Source organism: Triturus cristatus, chromosome 5_2, assembly GCF_964204655.1.
Source record: "Triturus cristatus chromosome 5_2, aTriCri1.1, whole genome shotgun sequence".
Taxonomy (NCBI): domain Eukaryota; kingdom Metazoa; phylum Chordata; class Amphibia; order Caudata; family Salamandridae; genus Triturus; species Triturus cristatus.
This window is the reverse complement of record NC_140588.1, coordinates 349289197-349311407: the sequence shown is the minus strand read 5'-3', so window position 1 is coordinate 349311407 and position 22211 is coordinate 349289197. Positions and strand designations below refer to the sequence as shown.

Below are 22211 nucleotides of genomic sequence, written 5' to 3'. Positions count from 1 at the left end.
ACAGAGTACGTTTTGTCCAGTTAGGGTTGGAGACAATGATGGTCCATCTTAAACTGTTCGCGGTGTGTCCTTGTTCTGCGAAATGTGTCAGTAATTTCGTGTTTGTTTTTCCTTGTCTTATGGTGCTTTTGTGCTCCCCTATACGAATCTTAGCTGCTCTTGTGGTCATTCCCACATATCTCATGTTGCATGGGCAGACGATGGTATAGACACAGTTGGTCGTGTTGCAATTCGTGTGTCTAGTTTGGCGCCAAGGTGTCGCAAGGCCCAAGTCGATTTCTTTTGAAATCATGGTCTCTGCACATGTGGAACAGGAGCCACACGGGTAATGGCCTACTACTGGTGGTAAAGACCAAAGTGTCGATTGAGTTGTAGTTTGTGGTCTTGGCCTAGTGTGTACCAGGTGGTCTCTCAAATTCTGCGTTCGTCTGAATGCGAACAGAGGTGGTGGGCCAGGGTCAAATGATCCTGAATTCAGTATAGACCAATGTTTTTTGATGGCCTTTCGTACATTATTGGAGCTTGGAGTGAAAGTAGTGACACAAGTCATAGTGTCCAATACAGGTTTTTCTTTTATTTCAAGAAGGGATTCCCTGGGGCTGTTTCTGGCTCTCTTATGAGCTTGACGGATGATGTTTCTCGGGTAGTGTCGTTTAGCCAGATTTTTACTGAGAAGATCAGACTGTATCTCAAATTCCTTTTTAGTATCACAATTCCTTCGAAGGCGTAGGAATTGGCCAACTGGAAGGTTATTTCTGAGTGCCCTTGGGTGATGGCTGTCATAGATCAGGAGATTGTTCCTGTCTGTCGGCTTCTTGTAGTTGGTTGTATGAAGGCAACCATTCTCCAATGAGATAAGGAGATCCAGAAAGGGATTTTTTTGGCGTGATCTTGTGCTAGTAAATTTCAAATAAGGGTTGAGAGTGTTGACCCAATTGCAGAATTCCATGCACTGTTCTTCATTCCCTTGCCAAAATAAAATGACATCGTCTATGTAACGACGCCATAAAAGAATGTGTTCCTTAAAGGGGTTGTTATCTCCTAAAATGTGTCGTTCCTCAAAATGAGCCATGTAAAGGCATGCCAGGCTCGGCACGAATGTGCTTCCCATGCTCGTGCCTTGTATCTGATGGAATAGTTGGGATTTAAAGGCAAAGAAATTTTCTTTCAGAGCAAGGGAAGCACAGTCGCAAATAAATGGAATAGGGGTGATGTAAGGCCAAGGGTTGATGTTTCTGAGGGTGTCCTCTAGTACTTCCAAAGTGGCATCCTGTGGTATGTTCGTATAGAGGGCTTCCACGTCCATTGTCACTAGGAAGTCTATTTTATCTGCATCTGGAAAGAGATCAATGAGATTGAGGACCTCTGTGGTGTCCCTCAGGTAGGTGGGGGTCTGACTCACTAAGGGGCGTAGATAAAAATCGCAGAATTTGCTTAGTGGTTCCAGAACAGAGTCAATGCCAGAGACAATCGGACGGCCCGGTGGGGGGTTGACCCCCTTGTGTATCTTAGGAAGTGTGTAAAAATACGGGGTCCGAGGGTCTTCTGTCGTGAGAAAATTGGCTTCCTGTTGTGAGATCCAGCCTTCAGTGGATGCCTCACAGACCATGCTCTTGATCCGGGTCATAAGGCGCCTGGTGGGATCTTCTGTAATCACTTCATAATATGTGGTGTTGGCCAATTGGCGGGTGCATTCTCTGTCATAAGTCTCTTGGTCTTGAATGACAATTGCCCCTCCCTTGTCAGCAGGTTTGATTACGATATCCCGATCTTCGGTGATGGTTCGGAGTATGATTCTTTCTTCTTTGGATAGGTTGTCGTACGGCCGCTTTTGATTTAAAGCTCCAACTTCTTTTAGGACCACTTGTTCGTAGGTGAGGACCTCGTGAGGTGTCATAGCGGTTGTGGGGGTGAATTTTGAGGGTTTCTTTAGACCAGTCTCAGTGGAAGGGTTGTCCGGTTTTCCTTGAAAGAAAGCCTTCAGTCTGACTTTTCTGAAGAACTGATGAAGTTCTTGATGTAGCCTAAAGGGATCTTCTTTGGGTGTGGGGACAAATCCCAACCCCTTTTCCAGTAGCGTGGTTTCTTTGTCTGTGAGTGGTCTAGATGAAAGGTTCACCACTAAGGTCTCTGACCTCTCGTCTGGCTCCGTAGCGTCATTGGTTCCTGGTCTTGCCATTGTACCTTCTTGTAGTTTCCTCTTCTTCTGCCTCTTCCTTTGCCCCTCCCTCTGTTGTGAAAAGGTGGGTTCGGGAATTGTTGAAAATGAGTCGGCAGAAGATGATGATTAGGAGGTATGTGCCACATGGGTGGAGGTCCCATCCATTGTCCCGGATAGCCTGGTGGTTGGAAAGATGGATGAGAGAATTGAGGGGGTGGTGGAGGATTCTGGAACAAGGGAGGGCGGGTTGATTGCGGTGTCCCTCTGGTGTATTGTGTATATCGTTGCCCTTCATGGCTTGAGTCGCTACCAAATGATCCTGTTCTACTAGATCTGCTACTACTTCCTTCATCAGAAGTGGTTTCATAGTTTTGAAAGACATAATCTTCTTTCGTATAGGGGTAAACCTTCTCTTTGTTGAACCTTTTCAGGTCTTTTTGGAACTTTGTGATCTTCTGCTTGGTTAGAAAGTCTTTGTGTTCATTCATTTCCTCATTTATTTCCGCTAGTCTTGACTTAAATGAAGAGATAGAAACACCTGTTTTTAGGCCATTCTCAGCTATGGTAATTTGAATAAGTAGTTCATCCGAGAGACGTTTTTGCCGTGTTAATTATTAACACGAGCCAGTCTCGTGTGCACTTCCATGCAATTTGGGACCATTCCGTGCGGAATGTTAGGTCTTCAAGAAAAATTCTCGGAGATATGGTAACTAAGAGACCGTTAGGTGCTACATTAGCCCTCAGGTATTCTGTCATCATCAGCCCATGTAGGGCTGTCTTAATTTGTAGTTTCCTCAGTGATAATAGCGATTTCCAGTCGTCTGCTTTACTGCCTGTTGCTGCGCTACCATCTTCTCCTAGTAGTGAGGGTGCCCGCAGTATTGCTGCTACCGTGGCGTCATCAAAACTGAGACCAACGGTATCCATATTGGTATGGATGTGTTTTTTTTTTATATATATATACAGGCTCCCTGGATGGTATAACTAAGAAGAGGTCAGAAGTGTTACTAAGAATAGAAAAGAAGAGATAAAGATGAGTAGGTCCCACGGCTAACTGCCGTACGTTAAATTATGCTACAAGAAGAGGGGGGGACCGGGAGCGTAATTGGAGATAGGTCCAGTACCCGTGCTCCCTCAGAATCACGTATATGTATTGAGAGGGTAACTGTTCCTAAAGAAGGTCGTGTGTGCTCTCGAAGTGTAGACAGATCGGGTAGGGTGTGGGGAATTTCTCCTTATGAATATAGTGCCCTCACACACCCTTTCGAGTGTCTTGCTTCATCATGGGGCGTTGCTCCTCGTGGGGGTGGCGCTGCAGTCCCCCACGGGCCCCGCAAGAGGGCTCTTTGTCGGAGATCTTTTGTTTGGAGACGCCGCAGTTGTACACTTCGAGAGCACACACGACCTTCTTTAGGAACAGTTACCCTCTCAATACATATGCTCATGTAAAGCGCCCATACCTTCGGGTCGAGTTACCGCTATATTGCAACAAAAAAAGCCTTGAAGCTTGCTACCCCCCTACCCCAGGTGCTCAACCATGAGTCTGCAGGGTGTGGGTTATCAGGACAGGCTCGAAGCGTGCCACCACCCTCAGGAGCGCATCTCTGGGCACCGGTGAGTGTGGGGTATCCGGACAGGCTCGAAGGCGCCACCCTCAAGGCTCCCCGCTCGCCCCCAAGATGTGTAAGATATCAGGACAGGCTTGAGGCACGCCATACCGATCAGGCGCACACCCCTCGGCCTGTGGCTTTGTGGGGTCTTGAAGCACCGAAAACACAGCCTGGTCCTCCAGGCCAATTTTTGGGCCCAGGTAAGTGTGTGATGGCAGGACAGGCGTGAAGCGCGGCTTCCCCGTCAGGCTTATGCCAGGGCTTTGTGTGCAGCTATCCTCCACGCCCACTTTGTTTCTGTTCCTCCGCGCCCACTTTGTCTCTGTTCCTAAGCTGGGCCCCGGTGATCCTACAGAAATGCACAGTTAGCTGTAATGGAGCGTGTACAGCGCGTCGCATTAGGCGGACTGACCACCTGTGCAGCAAAGCAGGCACGAGCATCCTTTGGGCTATGCATTGACGTGCCGTTTAAAAGATGAACTACAGTCTTTATTGCTGACCTCTGTGTGTGAGGCACTGTACTGGCCTGGCGAGCCCCGTCAAGCACCGGGCACCACAGGTTATGCTAACATATTTTGAATAAAACCCGCATCACCGCAAGGCTTTAATTAGTCGCACATATCATTATCAGCTGTGTTCAGCTAACAGCGTGATCTCCTAATTACGAATAATTTTCCTATTTCAGTGGTCGGCACTTCCTTCTGGAGATTCTTTCACAATGCACATGCGGCTAAAATCCATACATGCCAACATACCCGATTCAGGCAGGAGACGCCGGGGTTTCGAAGAGAAAAATGGCTTTATTTTGGCGGCTCTTTCGGGCCCTCCTGGTAATCAGGGTATAACTACCACTATTGATAAGCATATGACTTATGCCATGCTGTCTTTTTTCATGTGAATTTGCTTTCTTTCACAAAAGGTATTTCACCAAAACCAGTGTGCAAGGAGTTAAAGTTATACAGTAAAGGTAAAATCATACAGTAGACACCTCATGACTATTAGATTTCTTTCCCTTGTTACACGCGATCTGAAAGGTAGTAAACAGTGTTTTCATCATGCCAAGTTTGCTGTACTGTGGTAAAAAAAAAAAAAAAAATCACCTTTGCACTGTAGCAACAAATGTGTTAATACATGTTTAGTAATAAGGTTACTCTAAATAAAGTGTTATTGGGCCACATTTGTTTTATGCCACAGCCGTGAAAATAAATATGGCCCAAAATGTACAACAATTCTAATAAACATGAATACATCCACATAGTTATTACTACAGTGCAAATGTCACATTGACCTTATTATTGTACAGATTTAAACTCTTGCACCCTGTGGTTTTGGTTAAATATCTTTCGTTAAACCAAGTACAAAAATTCCATGGCATAAACCATATATGCAGATACGCAGAGTGTAATAAACTACTGATTCACAGTGTTGTGTGAGGGATAAGCTTTATGACTAGCTGAAGGTTCAGTTGCTACATTTGGAACGCAGTTACTCATGTATGACCTGGAAGCCCCGCAAACTAGTTCGCACAGGCGTTCTAATCTGTGACCTACAGATTACACAAACACATTTATGGAAAAGTACAGAATTTGATAGGGGTCCTCCATAGGGGGGCGTAACCATAGTAACTGAGAACCAAGGGGAAAGGAAATGAGAACCAGCTTAAATCTACGTGAGCTGGGGCACAGAGAATGAGTGAGAAAGAGACAGGGTGCGAAAGTGGAAAGTGAGTTTAGGGTAGGGTCTATTAGCTTGTGCTACATTGTTTTGTGGTTATTCGCGTGTGCTGCAATGTATAGGAAAACTGGTAGGTGAGACGCATAGTCGTTATCATTGGGTGCTGCACGAAGCAGTAATAGGGTGGCAGTTGTTACACAGGGAGCATGAAGCAGAAAAAGAGAGGTACTTATTGGCATGCAGTTGGTGATGCAATAGAACAGAGGTGTTGGTTTTGGCAATCCGGTACGGTACAGCAAAGGGGTGGTGATTATTGGTAGGCAATGAATGCATCGTCTGGAAGAATGGTGGTGAATATCACCAGGCACTCTATTGAACACAGAAAAAGGGGTAGTTATTGGCAGGTGCTACATAGAGGATAGAAAGGAGAAAGAACGGTGATGACTGTATGGGAAGCATAGAACAGTAAAAGGCTGCTTGTTACCAGCAAGAACCGAAGAGTATGGTGGAGATTCTGGTAAGGGCTGGTAAAAGTATGGACCTTTTTGGCGCATGTTACATCGTGTTGTAGAACAGTGGTGGTTTTGGCCCGCACAGTAGGGAGCAGTAAGCGTGTGGTTCTTATTGGCATGCCCCGCAGTGGGGAGCATTAGAAGGGTGGTGGTTGTTGGCTGATCTTGCTTGGAGAAGTAAACAAGCATTAAAAATACAATAGGTCTCACCTTTCATTAAGTTAAAGCCATTTGCTTTGCTATACAATACCATTAGCAAAGCAAATGGCTTTAACTTAATCAAAGGCGAGACCTGTTGCATTTTCAATGCTTGTATTGATTTCTTGTTGGGCTTTCAACAGATCTTGTAGGGAATGCTCTGAAATAAGTGTCTGGGGTGGAAGCTGGACAAGTGAAGGACCGAATTACCAGCGGTTTCCTTTCTGTATACTCTAGTTTCTAATTTGCTTTTGTTGGGGTATATTTCAACATCGAGAAGGTTAATGCTGGAGTTATTGATAGTAGCTGTGACGCTAAGGTTGATGTTATTTTTGTTAATTTCAGACACAAATTCCATAGCCTCTCCTTGTGTGCCCTCCCACACAATGAACAAATCATCTATATATCTGTAAAACATTTTTACATTGTTGCTCATGTATTGTTTGTGTGTCCATGAGGACCAGTTCCTCCCACCAGCCCATGAATAAACAAGCATAGCTGGGGGAGAAGCTGGCCCCCATCGCGACTCCTCGCATCTGTTGATAACATTTCTTGTCAAACATAAATATGTTTTTATACCAGCAAAAACTTACCATGTTAACTAACATCACATTATGTTGGGGCATGGTCGCCTTATTTTTTCCTAGAAAATATTCTATGTCACGTATTCCATCTTTGTGATTAATGCAAGTATATAGGGAGACAACGTCCAAAGTTAAAAGGATATAGTTACTATTCCATCTAAAATCGAGGGTAATCCTTGAACCCACTCTTGTAAAAAATAATCAATGTATTTAGACGCATTTTCTAGTAGGCTCAATTGTGTCGAAATAATGGGCCTTCCAGGAGGCTTCAAAGCATTTTTGTGAATTTTTGGGACAAAATAGATGTTAAGAACAGTTGGATGATCTCTACTAATGAACTGATATTCGTCCATAGTTAAAAGTCCAGCACTTTTCCAAGCCACCAATTTTCCATAAAAGTCACTGGATATTTCCCTTAAGGTCAATGCATTGCTAATCCTATAGCAAGTTCTGTCGTTCTACTGAGACATGGCTTCCTCCATGTAATATTTAAGCCCACAGCACCACATTACCTCCTTTGTCTGAGTATGTATATATATATATATATATATATATATATATATATATATATATATATATATATATATCTCCACCAAAAGTCGCCTCCTTTAAAGAAACAGGGAACACAGCGGCTCATAATCAGGTAGGTTTATTGGATCTCTTTGGCAAGACGCGTTTCGGATAAATTCCTTCCTTAGATGCCAAACATAGTGTGCTCCTGCTCATTACAGTCTTCTCTTAAATGCAACGTGCATCTTCCCAATTGGCGGAGAGCAAAGAACTGCAAGTTCCAGCATCCCTCTGGAGGGATGTTGGAAATGGCTACCAGCTTCCAGAGTCTCTTCCCACAGGACTTAACAAACCTCCCTTTTATGTCCAACGTCTTCTGCAGCCTCCGTTGCGGGCAAATTGAGGAAGCAGCGCGACAGTGCACAGTGCCTCACCGTGAAGTCACGGTCCAATCTTGGCCAAATATTTGCCCTCGAGTGGCCGCAGCGGTCCATGCACTATTCGATCCCTCGAAACACTCACCCAGTTGGCGCCACTAAGTGCTGGACTCATTAGGACGGGTTTACTTTGCGCGCTGTGGCAGCACGCCAAACATCCACCAAAAGCCCCCTCGTTTGAAGAAACAACAGGGAACATACATATATATATATATATATATATATATATATATACACACACACACACACACACACACACTTTTTTGTTAACTTATTTCAGACTGCACAAAAGAACAGAAAATTCATAAAACACTAGCATACTTCTTGAAACGTAGACTCGTATTTTAAACTCGTATATTGTCAAAAACAGCCAAAGTTTTGCAGACAAACATCAATGTGTTGTTTAGATGTGAAAATAGGTTAAACATACACGTTCATATGGAATACCAAGAACACATTTTGTAACTCAGATTTGACTCCAATGTTCCCACTTAAGTTAGGGGTAGGAGAAAAATTGTAATGGCCCGTCATTGGGTATCACTTTCTGTGCCATCATTGCATATGGTATAATTTAGTTAGTTCCTCTTCCTGAAGGGGTTGAATGAAAAGAAGTACTGTAAAAGAAGTATCAATTTCGCCAGCAACTGAACCTCTACCATGCAGACAATTTTCTAGTCACAATTTCTGAACTATTTACCTTTTTTTCCACTCGGATCTGATCTGAAAAGGCCAACAGTCATAACTACCCTCTCACTTCTGATAGGCCTGTAACATCTTTTAAATGATGGTTTCACTCAATGCTTTCAACCAGCCACACAGTTTTAATTCACAGACATGTTCACATTGAACAGAAGGTTTTTTTGCTTACCACTGTATTGTCTGCGTTTTTCTTACAAGAATAGCTTGTTTGGGTTGTGAATCACCTAAAACATAAAAATCTGATTTAATGAAAATCAAATCTCCACAGTCCATAGATGGCAATCAGGAAAAGGCTGTTTCATCATATAGCTTCACAAACATATTATTCATACGTTATAGAGCTTTTAAAATATGTACACATCACTAGATAACATCTAAATGAGGAGTCTCGAGACAAACAATGAAACTGTAGCATAGTCATATTTTCGTTTTTCATCTAGTTTTTTTTTATATTAGTCTAAAATCGTAATCTGGTATGTCTTCCACATTTTGGTTCTTCATAGGTTCATGCTTTTTCCAGTTTTACTTGGCAGGTCGTACACTTCTGATGACTTGTTTTGTCTCGTTTTGTAAGAACGTTATTAGAAGGTAGCGACTGTGCAAAAACAAAGGGTTGCCACTGTAAACAGCAAGGTAATCTGGGCTCAATTTATAATTTCCAACTTTTAATTTGATGCTAAGGCAAGTAGGCTAACATTAGGCATAACTGTCTTTATTGCCAACCAAAGTAGCAATACAATAACAGAATGTGGAACATTAAACATTCCAAGAAACATTAAAAAAAAGTATAGACCATGAAGCAATCTTCCAAATTTCTGTTGCTGTTCACATACAGAAAAGGACAGCACAAATCAGTGAAATCTTTGATTATGGTTTATCCGGAAGATATAATTGGGAATAGAATTATTTTAATAATGTATTAGGCAACATTTTCAGGGTGAGATTACTGTTGAAGAATCATAAGATTGCAATTTTCCTCTCAAGAGAAATACATTTTCAGGTGCGGATTCTGCGATTGCTATTTTCAGGGGAGTCCATTTTCTGTGTGAGATGTAATCATTTCTGTGATTAAGGTCATGGAGTTTAATTTTAAATTAAAGTTCTTTGGTGCTCACTTTTTGAGTGGCGTATAATCAATATGGCCTATGACAACACAGGCTGTGAACTTCACATGAAAGCGGAGCCCAAGCATCTGGTGGGCGCAAGAGATGCTATCAGGGGCACGGACCATGTGAAGCAGCACCAGGGCTTCTGTTGAGGGCTGTCTGTTTGACTGCCTCATGTGACATCCTGGTCAGAGCTGGCTGTTTGTCTTTGGGGCTTCCAGCCATGCCATGCAAGCAGCAGTCATTCTTAGAAGTTAGGCTATAGCTAGAAAGCCCACATACTTTAGTGGTAGCCATTTTAGAGATTAGTAAACTACCCAATCCGATAAAAAGACATTCTGAGTACATTTTGAGGTGTTTATTAGACTCTAAGATGGTAAGATGATTATTTTTTTTAGATCACAGGTGAAATTTGAGACAATTATCCAGTGTGATTAATTTCAGAGATGCTATTTGTTTACAAAGAAATCTGTGCAGTGGGAAACCAAGAACATGAAAAAGAGAATTGATGACTCTTTTAGTAAGGTTATGGAGTTAAAACTGTGGATAATATTCCCTCACAAGAAGACAAAGTGTAGGGCAAAAGGAAGTATGTACTATGAGGGACAGAGAAGAGTAGAGAAACTGTTCTGCGGGGTATGGGAACGCTGTACTAAAAATGAACAATATTAAAGAGCAGTGAAAAGGTCACTGCATATTTAGTAGAAAGGTGATCCAGAAATACTTGCATGTGGATCATATGGATCCAAGAGCAAAAAATATCTGCTCATGATTTTGGCAGGACATCATGGTCCCACAGTGACACGGGGAGAGTTTGTGAATGGCACACAAGATGAGTGGAACGAAAGTAGGTTTTTACTGACAAGGGTTGAAGAAACAAATATAAAGATCAACTATCGGACCCCTTGAGATAACGTTTGTTTGACCTCTTACTTTATTAGTTATCCAAAGTGAAATGAGTGGCATCTCACTCAACAAGTAGCAGAATACATGGAATACTGAATATGAAGACCGATTCCTAAAGTTCTGAGAGCCCCAGGATTTACTTCAGAATAAGGTGGTGGTGACACCAGAGTCTGATATAAAGGCTAACCTTTATTGTTAAGAGGAGCACAGGGCCATACAAAGGATAGGATAAGGGCTTAAACAAATGTTGGGACTAGATAAGTGTTGAGTTTTAAAGGGGTTAGCCCAAAAAAACCTACCCGACTCGGGGTCAGTAATACAGTATATTATGAAGGTGGTCGTGATCGTATTATTCGTATGGCGCTTATGCTTGACAGAAAGCATTCACCGCTTACAAATTGATGATGAGTCAAACAAAGGGGGAATTTAATTCCATCAAGTATATAGGCATTAAATGCAATAGAACATCAAAGCATTAATGATTGGCATTAAAGTTACTCCATATAAAGGTAGTACATTCGGTATTTACAGTGCTCTTGTCGTGAAGGAGAGGAAGGGTAAGGTCAATGGTAGTGAATTGGTGAGTGAGGGACAGGGTAAAGGTATAGTGTCATATATACATTTGTAGTCGCAAGGAACTGAACCTTTCCGGCCTAGTATTGGTCAGTTGTTCCCATGTTTACACATAGCTCAAAATTACAATTTGTTACAATTATTCTGTTCTTTGAGCTTGTAGAGAGATGGTGAATCGTCTACGTTTCGACCCCTATTCTATGATGGTGATTTGCTTGTCATGGTGGGGTCTCAGCCAGCAGAAGGAGATCCTGATACCGATTAATTTGATACAGTGGGAGAATCACTACCCCGTTAGCAGTCTCTGTTCAAAACATTGGAGCCAATCCACAGCCCACGAGGGAATGAACTTTGACCGTCCTTCCCCACACCAGTGCTCTTCCTAGCCTGATCCTGACGAAGACTCCACCATGAGAAGCAAATCACCATCTTAGAATAGGGGTCGAAACATAGACAATTCACCATCTCTCTACAAGCTCAAAGAACAGAATAATTGTAACAAATTGTAATTTTGAGCTTTGTGTAAACATGGGAACAACTGACCAATACTAGGCCAGAAAGGTTCAGTTCCTTTCGACTACAAATATATATATGTCACTAAACCTTTACCCTGTCCCTCACTCACATTCACTACCATTGAGCTTACCCTTCCCCTCCTTCACGACAAGAGCATTGTAAATACCGAATGTACTACCTTTATATGGAGTAACTTTAATGCCAATCATTAATGCTTTGATGTCATATTGCATTTAATGCCTGTATACTTGATGGAATTAAATTCCCCCTTTGTTTGACTCATTATCAATTTGTAAGCGGGGACTAGATAAGGGCCTAAATAATTGCAGGACTGCTTACATTATACTTTGAGTCCTTAAAAGGATTTGATTTATCTAGGATCAGAGGATGAACGCGATTCTTGAGCAGCTGCAACCGTGGGTGCAGCATGCTTATTGAGAAATACCAATCCAATATTACATACAGAAAGAAAGAAATATATATATATGTGATCAAGGTCACTTGTTGACCGAAACGCGTGAGCAAATAAAGAACTTTGCATCATACCAATTGGAGTTTGTTGCTCTCTTCCCACTGAAAGGAAGTTTGATAATTCGAGATATGTATATATATATATTTTTTTTATCGAAAGTTTACCAAGTTGGCTAATAAAAGGGAGATTCTGTGGCATACGTACGTTGATAATTTCTTGAGGAATATGTCAAAGTAAGATGCTTGTGGGGACAGAAAAGTCGCTTGCATGGTAACAGACAAGAACCTCTGCCCGGGTGCCCAAGCTGCAGCAATATCTGGATCCTTGGTACAGATCTTTCGTCATGGGTGAACACAAATCATTCATGAGCGTCATCACTCTAGTCTGTCTTATGGGTTGCAGTCTTATAAGACAGGGAGGGGCACACAAAATATTACCTTAGCAGTGGTAAAGAGCTACTGCCCTTACGCAGAATTTATTGCAAGGGCGCAGTGGTGGCAGTCTTCCATTGTTTTGGAATGGTAATCATTAAAGTGAACAGGCCTTTTTACCTGTCACTTGAGTGACTCATGTAAAGTTCCGCTGATCTGTACCCGACTTGTCCTCGGCCTACATCAGTTAGTATGCAGCGCTGTGCAGCATTTGTGATTGCGTGTGCGTGCTGTAATGTATGTGTGCCTGTGTACGGTATAATACATGGAGACCTGTGGATTCCATATTGGAAGCTCGAGGCATACATACACACACACAGTGGGGCATGGGCACATCTCAGGAGGGAGAAGAGGCAGGATAAGGGAAATCACAAAAAAATAGGGCCAAGGATCTTTGCAATATTTGGATAGGCATATAACAGTATGACTGACATCCAGGTGTGATTCTCTAGTAATTCGTATGGCCTGTGTGTGGGGATATCAAGTTTAGAGTTGCTCCAGCTGTGGCAGACTGCTTCCTGGACAAAGGACAGAACAAAGGAATGGGCACTTCAAAGGGGGCAACCACAACAACACGAACTTCAAAGACTAAGACACTAAATCACATCAGGGTCTCCAAATGGATTATAAAAAGGGGAGTCGAGCCTCTCAAAATTGTCAAATTTGAGCTGTACATTAGCGCGGAGAAGCTCACCACGACTTCTGCCTGCTGTGACCAGGACAGGGGACTAAAGTATGGTTGTCTTCCTTTTAGGTGAGGTGAGATTACCCAGGTGATGTCACTGGTCGTGGAGCCTGGAGCATCTGCCTGCTTGCGGAGATCAGAAGACCCTGTGAGGAGTAGGAGAGCGCCTTGCGGGAGCAAGGTCCAGTGGGTGACCTATAGTACGGATCCGTAAGCAGAGGGTTTGATTTTGGGACCATTGTGAAGATTGAGGACTATTGCACTGATCAGCCAGCTGAGTGTAAGTATTCAAGACTCCCGTATGGTAGGTGTGGGCTCCAGTGAAGACTGTGGACCGTTGCACCAACTGGGCTGTTGCCCTGTGTGTGCTGTTCGTAACTCTCGCATGCCAGGTGCAGGTGTCTATGAAGATAATGGCCATCACCCTGGTGCAGCCTGTGACAAGAAGAGCGCCATCACCCCTGTGCAGTGTTGTAACTGCAGAAGGGTCGTCGCACTGCCTGTGCTGTTCGTGGCCCTCATATGCTGTGTGCGGGTTGTGGTGGAGATAAGGGCCACCCCCCTGGAACAGAATATGCCAGAGAAGCATAGTGGGTTGTGACCAGTAGGATTAGAGCATCAATTCAATCACCTGAACTCAGAATCATCAAAGATAGACAGGAAGACCCAGGAAGACTTACTGTATGATTGTAGAAACATTGTGGACACCTGCCACCTCGCCCAGAGCATCTAGACATCTGCTCTCTGCCGAGCCATTGGCGCGTACCTGGGCCTACCGAACCACAGCTTCAGCAAGAGCATGTAAGACCAACTGCAGGCCCATCAAGCGACTGTGGAACCTGCTCCGACTAAAAGCGCTGCAGTGCTTGACTTTTAGGAAGCTATCATGGAACTTCTCAAACGTTTACTTACTAGCACGGCCTAACCTGAATGATCGCCTCACGTGAATTGGGAGGTCTTATACAGGGAAGGGGCACTCAGGCACTTACCCAAATCTGGCTAGAGTGCTGGCCTTATGAAGACTAGGTGTATTAATTGTTCTGTATCATATTTCAGTATGTTTGCATATAAAGACAATTTTTTCCATAAAAGTAAGTATCTGTCTATGAATTAATTTATTGGGGGGGTTTCTCAGTGTGTTTTAAGTGGAAAGTCTGTGTACACCTTGCATCTACCTCTGGCCCCCCCGCCCCGTCCAGCACACTCCCTTCCCTCGAGACGCCTTGGACTGATCGATCAGTGCGATCACTTAGAGTCAAGTGCAGAAGTAGTAGTACTTGTCCCAGTTACTCAGGGCCCGGGTCATAAGGAGTAATAATGGTTGGGCCCAGTAAGCCTTGCTTGCTTGCTTGCCATGTGGTCCTCTGAAAGGAATTCTAACAATCGGCGGCAAGCGGTGGGACGCCTAATGATTAGGAGCCCAGGGTGCAAGTGCTGCACAGGCCATTTCCACTTCATCCCAGCAACACAATAAGTTCAGTTTTTACGCAAAGGTCTGCATATGTAAATAATGGAGAACACAGGGTTGTGAGTAGACCATAGCATCATGTGTGTAGATCAGCTGAAGGATCTATGTAGGAACGAAGGGTGGAGGGCTTCCAGAAGTAGGGCAGGAAGGTCCTGGCTGGTTTACTTAGGGACCAGTTTAAGAAACTTGGTGAAAGGAATGAGGATATAGTAGACTCAGGGGAGGGGACCTTAAGAGGAACCCAGGAGGAAAGCACTGTGAAGTCAGGCTCTCAAGTCCCCTTAGAACAGATCCATCCCAGACACCTTTAACGTACTTTCCAATGTGTCCCCAATTCTCTAAGTTAGTTTCTAGAATTCCGCACTTGTGAACACCACTGTTCATTTCCAGGGTACCACTGTCACCGATTCCAGGAGTAAATCCTTTTGGTGGGTGGAGTCTAGCAGAAACTCTAAATTTGCAGTTGGCTCTCCAGAAAGCTAAAGCTGAGCAGGAGGAGAAGGGCAGGGGGTTTGAGAAGGAGAGGCTACCTCACCTGGAAAAAAAGGAGAGGAAGAGGGAGAGACAGGAGAAATGGACCTATGAAGAGAAATTGAGCAAAAGGAAAGCAAAGCTAAGAGACCTAGAGATAAGGGAAAAGAAACAGGAAAGGAAAAGAGCTGGAGAGGGAAAAGATAGCCCATGAGAGAAACTTACAATGGCAGCAGGGACAGCTCAGTCTGGGACAAGTGACTACCTCCAGTTTGTGCCAAGTAGTGGCCAAGTCTCCAGGAAAGCGTGTACACACGTATGTGGAAGGGCAGGATATCTTCGAATGATGTGTGACCTTTGAAGTCGCTTGTAAGGCACAGGCATTGAATGGAGAGTCTAACACAGTTGCCTCAATGAGCTGCATGCCATTGGAAGGTACAGCCGTCATTGAAAGGATGCCTGTGGCAGACTATATGGTCTGTTATCGAATGAAGGATGCTTTCATTAGGCAGTTTGGGATGAAGTCAGCTCAATACCTTCAAAGGTTCAAGGACTACAAGAGATTGATGGTCTTCCGTTTAAAACATGGATACACAGACTACTGTGTGATTGGACTGAGTGGGTGAGAAGGACTGAGGCCAAAGATTTTCAGTCCCTTAACCAGTTGATTGTGGCATAGCAGCTCAAGGAGGAGTGAGTGCTCTTCCCCACTTAGGCAATATCTGTCTGATTTGAAAGACAAGGATCCAGAGAAGCTTGTAATGTTGGCTGACAAGTGGTTAGTTAACAGGGTGAACAAAGGGTGGGTACTGTATGGTAATGGTGTGTCCATGGAGGAGCATCAAGAGAAGGGAGGACTGGGAAGTTCTTCCAAGTTCAAGGTGGGTACTTGCTAAAAAACCTACAGGGAGAACACAACAAGAGAGACTGTCAGGAGAAAGACCCTGTACTAGCTGCACACATGATAGAAAACATGCTACACATGGGTGAAGGGACCTGAGAGGGTCCGGCCGCACTACACCAATAGCAATAGGCATCTGGGAGAGGGACCAAGATGCTCTGAAGCATATTCATCCAAACACAATGGGGTTTGTGCAGGAAGTTAGTGTAAATGGAAGTAAAGTGCCTGCACAGAGAGAGATACTGGAGTCTTCTGCACTTTGGTTGAGAGGAAGTACTTTAAATCTGAGGAGGTTCTCCCTGGTTCCAACGATACAGGTTTGGCTAGTGGGGAGGGCATGGTGTACCCGCTTGCCTGGGTTGAGACTGAGCTGAATGGCAAGGAGGCCATCCATGGTCATTATCGGGGGAAGGGACAACCATGTTGCCTCTTGTGCAACAGAAGTCTATATGGCTAGGGCCACTTCAGTTGTGTTGAGCAGAGCACAGGCTGCATGTCATTCTCAAGACAAGACTGTGGCCGTTCCTGATTTGCAAGGACCAGGACAAGGTAGCTTGCAAGAAAGTGCAGACTCCGGGAAGGCATGGGCCATAGAGGTCATCCTTCTGCTTCAAAGGGACAATAGGATGAGGCTTCCGTAGTGGACCAGGTGGTGGAGTATGGGGCGCTTCCAGAGATGCAGGGATTGTTAGCCACCCGAGGGCCTTCCCAGGGTGATTACTGCAAGGCAGTGGAAGAGAGCCATATGCTTGAAGTACTTTTTAAGGAAGCCTAGGAACACGTCAACATAGGAGTGATTGATAAACTTTATGTTGGTTGTGAGAATGGCCTACTGTACAGTGAGCCTGTGAATCCTGAGCCAGGATCTAGCAGAAGGCGAGTGGTTTCATTAGTGCACAGGCATTTCCTGTGGTCACTTCTCCACTAGGTTGGCAAGACAGCTGAGCAATAGATAAACTCAGGATAGGTTAGACTCTGTTCTACTGGCCAAGAACGTGCAGAGATACAGAGAGGTTCTGTAGAACCTGTCCAGCTTGCCAGAAGAGTGACAAGTGAGGAGGGAGGAAAAGGGGACCGCTAGTGCCTCTACCAGTTGTAGGTGTTCCATTTGAGTGGGTGGGAATCAATGTTCTCTCTAATTTTTTTCCTCTGTGTGCGGCAGTATAAGGTCTCTGTGCGCTGCAACTAATGCTATGTGCGCCGGGAACCAGACCGCGTATGTGGTGCAGCGCCAAATATCACTCCAAACCTTTGCTTAAAAAAGTGAAAAGAGAGTGCATTTCTATACATGTAGTGCCACATGAAGTGTCTTAAGGCAGGTTTTCGATTTAGATATACACGCAATGACATGAATTGGTTACAGTCAAGTAAACTTTGGGTTTAGAAAAGCACAGGACTCCAATGGTGGTATCATAATAAGATTTTACTGAAGATCCTCAGCTCAAGGACTGTTCATAGGGTGGGGAATGTTGGGAGCCTATAGAAGTTCACATATATACACAATTACATAACATATTTACAATTAGATGTGCAGGCTACGGAGTAATGTCTGGATATCCCGTCAGAGATAGTTTGTCACCAGTCCAAAAACGAGTCCCCTACAGCAAGTCGTCGTAACAACTTTTGGGTTAAAGTAACTTGTGGTAAAGTCGCAGTCGGGGTAGTGAATGCTTTGCAAAGGCTGGTCGTTGTTGAGACTGCGAGGTAAAGGAGGTTTCCCGTGATTAATATTTCTGCTGGAGAGAGAGGTTTGTCTGGTTGCAGTTTTGACTCATCATAAAGTAGTACAGAGGGTTAATATGCCTGTTACAAAAATGTGTACCATACACATACCAGAACTGTATTTTATGTGGATAGCTCAGTAGGTTACTGCTTTTGTTGTAGAGAGCCTTTTGTTACTTGCAGTTCATAAGTTACAATTATGATATAGGACAGTAACCTATGAAGTGTCTCAGAGCTGCTTGAAAACTGCATGGTATAGGTTAAAGAGTAATGTTTTTTTCCTTATCTTTCACTGTACTAATGATGGTAAAAAGGGTTGGTTTGGGTAGAAATACATTCTTATTAATAAATACAACAGTATTCTTCCAGCAGTAGGAAGTGTGGAGATGCAGGGGCGAAAAAACGACAAAGCTCATTAACATGCAAATGGTCTCAGAAAGCATTTATCAGAATGCCCAGTCACAGCTGTGTTCATTAAGTTTCATAGGTGGGGAGACACCATCACTGAATGTGGTCTATCTAGTGGCTGTGTTTTAGCCATGAAACCAGGAGACTTGACATCTAATACTGGGTTTACCATGTTAATGCTGGTTCTAAATATTGTATTAAAAATATCTCGCCATGCAGTGGTGTTTCCCAATGATGGATATTTGCTTGGCATTGCCATCAAAATCCTCCCACCCCAGGGCTTGCCTAGATGGAAATTGTGGCCTCAGGAGATCTTCAGAACAAGCCTAGTATCAAGATCTGTTCTTAACACTTATATTACAATAAAGATGTGAGGAGATTAGAAATTTCTAACACTTCCCAGTGTTTGAAATGTATCCCAATGACTACTGAAGTCATGAAGTTGTCGCGCACTGTAGAATGAATCCACCACATTCCTTAGCACTGTCTTGTCTGGCTAGTGTCTACAGAGGCTGGCTAGTAAGTCATTCAGGTTAATTCACGGCCTTGGGCTGCATTTAAACCTCGGAGGAGGCGCCCCTACCTCAGTCAGTGGTTTAGGGCTACTTAATTATAGTAACTCGCATTCCTCTTCAAAAAACACAGAAATTATTGCTGGCTGCTGAGAGGCAATTATTCACAGCCCATAATAGTCACAGCAAATGGGGCTGAAAGACAACACCGGGACACGCAGGGAGGTGGCCCGAGGAGACCAGCCTAGTCACTCATGACTCCATATCCTCCTGCTCGCTACCTCTTCTTTGCTGTGCCATTCGTGACTGGCACGCAGCAGCTGGCTCTGGGGCAAGGGGCAGACAGGCCCAAAGCGGGGCAATGCCACAGATAGGATGGTTGGCCAACCAAATAGTTACTCTGCCTCTCAAGACCAACCTACAACACATAATAGCTTTTCACTGTACAAAAACACAATTAGGCAGCGGATGTGCCCTCGGAGAGGCCCGTGGCATTTGTAATTGACACCCAGAGTTCATAGGACTGCAGAACTTGTCTGTATTACTTGAGCTATCACAAACATGGTCTAAAACATGCACACGGAGAGCGGCTGCCAGTCGCTTGAGGGTGTTTCAATTCTTCCAGCAGTCGGAAGTGTGGAGATGAAGGGGCGAAAAAACGACAAAGCTCATTTACATGCAAATGGTCTTTTAAAGACCCGTGAAGTACTCGGTGCAGCTGTTGTGTGGCCGGGAAGCTGTCTCAGCCCGGGCTAACACACAACGGGGGTGTGGGGGGCGAAAGCTGTAGCCCTTTAAGCACAATGGGCTTTGCGCGCCTGCAAGCACCATGTCTCTTCCTCTGCCTCCCGCCTGGATTTCGCGCCGCTCGCGTTTAAAAAGCCGCGGCGCGAACGGTCTTCTAGGGATGTCTCTGACAGTATGCGTGCTAAGTCCACGACACTGCGCGCTCCAGGTGACCATCTTGCGCGCGCGCACCAATGTGGCAACAGTGGTGGGAATAGACATAACAGTTCAATTTGATCCCCCTACCTCACTGTCAGGTAACACATACATCTTGTTTGTGGTGAATCATGCCACTAGGTATCCTGAAGCGGTACCTCTGAGTAGCATTTCTGCATGAGTGGTAGCAAGAGCTCTCCTCTGGATCTTTTCTAGGGGCAGATTTTCAAGGATGGTAATTTCTGACCAGGGGAACCAACTTTATCACCAATTATATGAGAAAGATGTGGGAGGAAGCAGGTGTGGCATATCTTTTCTTCACGGCATACCACCCACAAACCCCCAGCAATGCCTCTTATTTGTCTTTCAAGATATTCCGCATTAGGAGTTGGTGTTCACTCCCTTTGAACTTCTATATGAACGCCAGGTGAGCGGTCCACTTATCTTAGTCAGAGAAGGGTCAGAAAGAACCTCAGACTTCACAAAAGGATGTGGTGGAATATGTGATTGTCCTCATGAAGTTGATGGTGCAATGCATGGGCTAGGCAAAGGAAAATGTCAGGCTAGCCAAGCACTGATGAAGGAAAGGTACGAACAGAAAGCTACGCTGACTTGGTATATGGAAGATCAGCAGGTGTTGATGTTAAAGCTTATTTGTTCCAAGGCTTTGGAGAACAAATGGCGTGGGCCATAAAAGGTAGTTCTGAAGATTTCTGATGTTAACTACTTGGTAGACACGGGAACCACAAGGGAACACAAGAGGGTGTTCGAAGAGGAGGCTTCAGCCTGTTCATATGGAAGACATTACACAGTGGATGTCATGGCTATGGTAGAGGAGGTTGAAAAAGACATTGAGCCTCTTCCTTGCTTGCTGTGTAGTGACATGAAGGATGTCACAGTGGAAGGGAAGCTCCCGACTTAACGTCTAAGCAGCACTGACAGTAAAGCAAGGTGTTGAGGTGGTTTTCCGACCTCTTCTCACTGACTACAGGGTTGACACCTATCTGTGCACATGACATAGACACAGGAGACAGTCTTCCAATGAAGGGCTGAATGTACAGAATATTGACTGAGTTCAGGGAGGCCAAAATGTTGGACCTGTGGGTCTTTGCGAGATCTCATAGTCGGTAGTCTAATCCAGTTATGCAAGGAGCTACTGACTTTGGTTCTGAGTGGATTTTCGAGCCCTCAATGAGTTAACCAAGACAGATGCCCATCAAATTCCAAGAGCAGATGAGCTTGTGGATAGGTTAGGTGCTGCAAAGTACTTGAGCCCTTTGATCCGACCTGTGGGTACTGGCAGATTGCCTTAGCACTAGCTGCCAAGGAGATCACATGACTCCATCTTCTACACCAGAGGGGTTGTATCACTATCAGTTTAAGGTGATACCCTTTGGGTTGAAGAATGCTCCTGTCACTTTTCAGCACGTGGTGAGCGATGTTATCACAGGACCGGAAGAGTTGTGTGTGACCTACCTATACAGATAATATTGCGGAGTTTAGTGGTTCATGGCTGGACAACATGAGACACTCAAGACATGTGTTGGCTAGGATACAAGAGGTGAAACGGACCATCAAGGAGAACAAGTGCCAGGTGTACCTTCGGCATGAGGTTCGGAACTGGAAGATTCGCCTGTTGGATGCGAAGACTGTGATGGAAGGGTAGGCACCTACTACCCAGACTGAGGTGAGGGTCTTTATAGGACTAAATTTTGTGGCAAACTATGGAAGTATAGCTGCCCCGTTATTAGCTTTGATCTCCAAGAAGCAGTTCAAAAAGATGGTCTGGACTCAGAAGTGTCAAAAGGCATCCGAGGAACTAAAGATGCAAAGCACCTGTACTGAAAGGGATTCTGACAACGGTACATTTAATTCAATGAAGAAACATCAATGCAAAATTAAGAAGATCAAATATAGACTATTTTACAGGGCTGGATTATGGCTCAGTTATTTCCGTTGCAGTGTGTTACTTGGTATCTTTTGTGTGAGTGATAATTTGAAGAGTAACAGTAATATAAAGGGGAAACAGCATTCACAATGCAGGCATTACCACACAATGCCTCTTCCATGCATGGTATATATAGTGGGGAGGGGGGGGGGGGGAGGGAGAGGGAGAGAAAGAGAGAGAGAGAGGGGGAAAAAAAAGAGGAGAAGATAGGAAAAGCGTTTTTTGTTTTGCTAATAACTTTGGCGCAGTTTGACGAATCTTCATGAAAGTTTCAAAAGTAGTGTGCCAGTCAGTTCAGCTGCTGTCCAGAAAGTTTCAGAGTGGTTTGGAGTTTTCCCCATGCAATTTCCCCTAGGGATTTTAGACTCAACCACGGCCAAAATAGCTGAATAGAATTGCACCATATTTGGCAGAAAGCTAGATCTTGGTCCAGAAAGAGTGCTTTTTAGGTCTCGCCTAGGCAGCGCTTGCGCTATGTCTTCGAGACTTGCTGTATTCAGAATATCAGCTTTAAGCTCCACCCATGTTTATAATTGGCCCTTTTGACTGTCTTTAATAAATGCTTCTATTTCACTCGTTAATTTGGTTAGTAGCCCATCCTTAGGCCCTCACTTTCTACTGTTGTAACCCTTCCTAAGGACTGCCTCGGTTACATGTAATCTTACTCGGTATGTTTTATTTACAGTTCGTCAGCACTCTTTTGTTAGTTACTTTTTCGTAGCTGATGTTGCAGGCACGACAACTACGCACTTCCCATACCACAAT

General features: G+C 44.3%; 1 protein-coding gene across 6 annotated transcripts in view; it reads right to left on the bottom strand.

The window, feature by feature from the left end:
- The window catches only part of EXOC2 (exocyst complex component 2), a 1204847-nt gene that overhangs the window by 1085871 nt on the left and 96765 nt on the right, over positions 1-22211 (bottom strand). For 5 of the 6 annotated variants that reach the window (XM_085607146.1, XM_085607144.1, XM_085607149.1 and 2 more), the window contains one exon: positions 8555-8609. The exons of the other annotated variant lie outside the window; for it this stretch is intronic. The gene's annotated coding sequence lies outside the window, so the exon portion shown is untranslated. The remainder of the gene's footprint in view (positions 1-8554; positions 8610-22211) is intronic. 6 annotated transcript variants of the gene reach the window in all.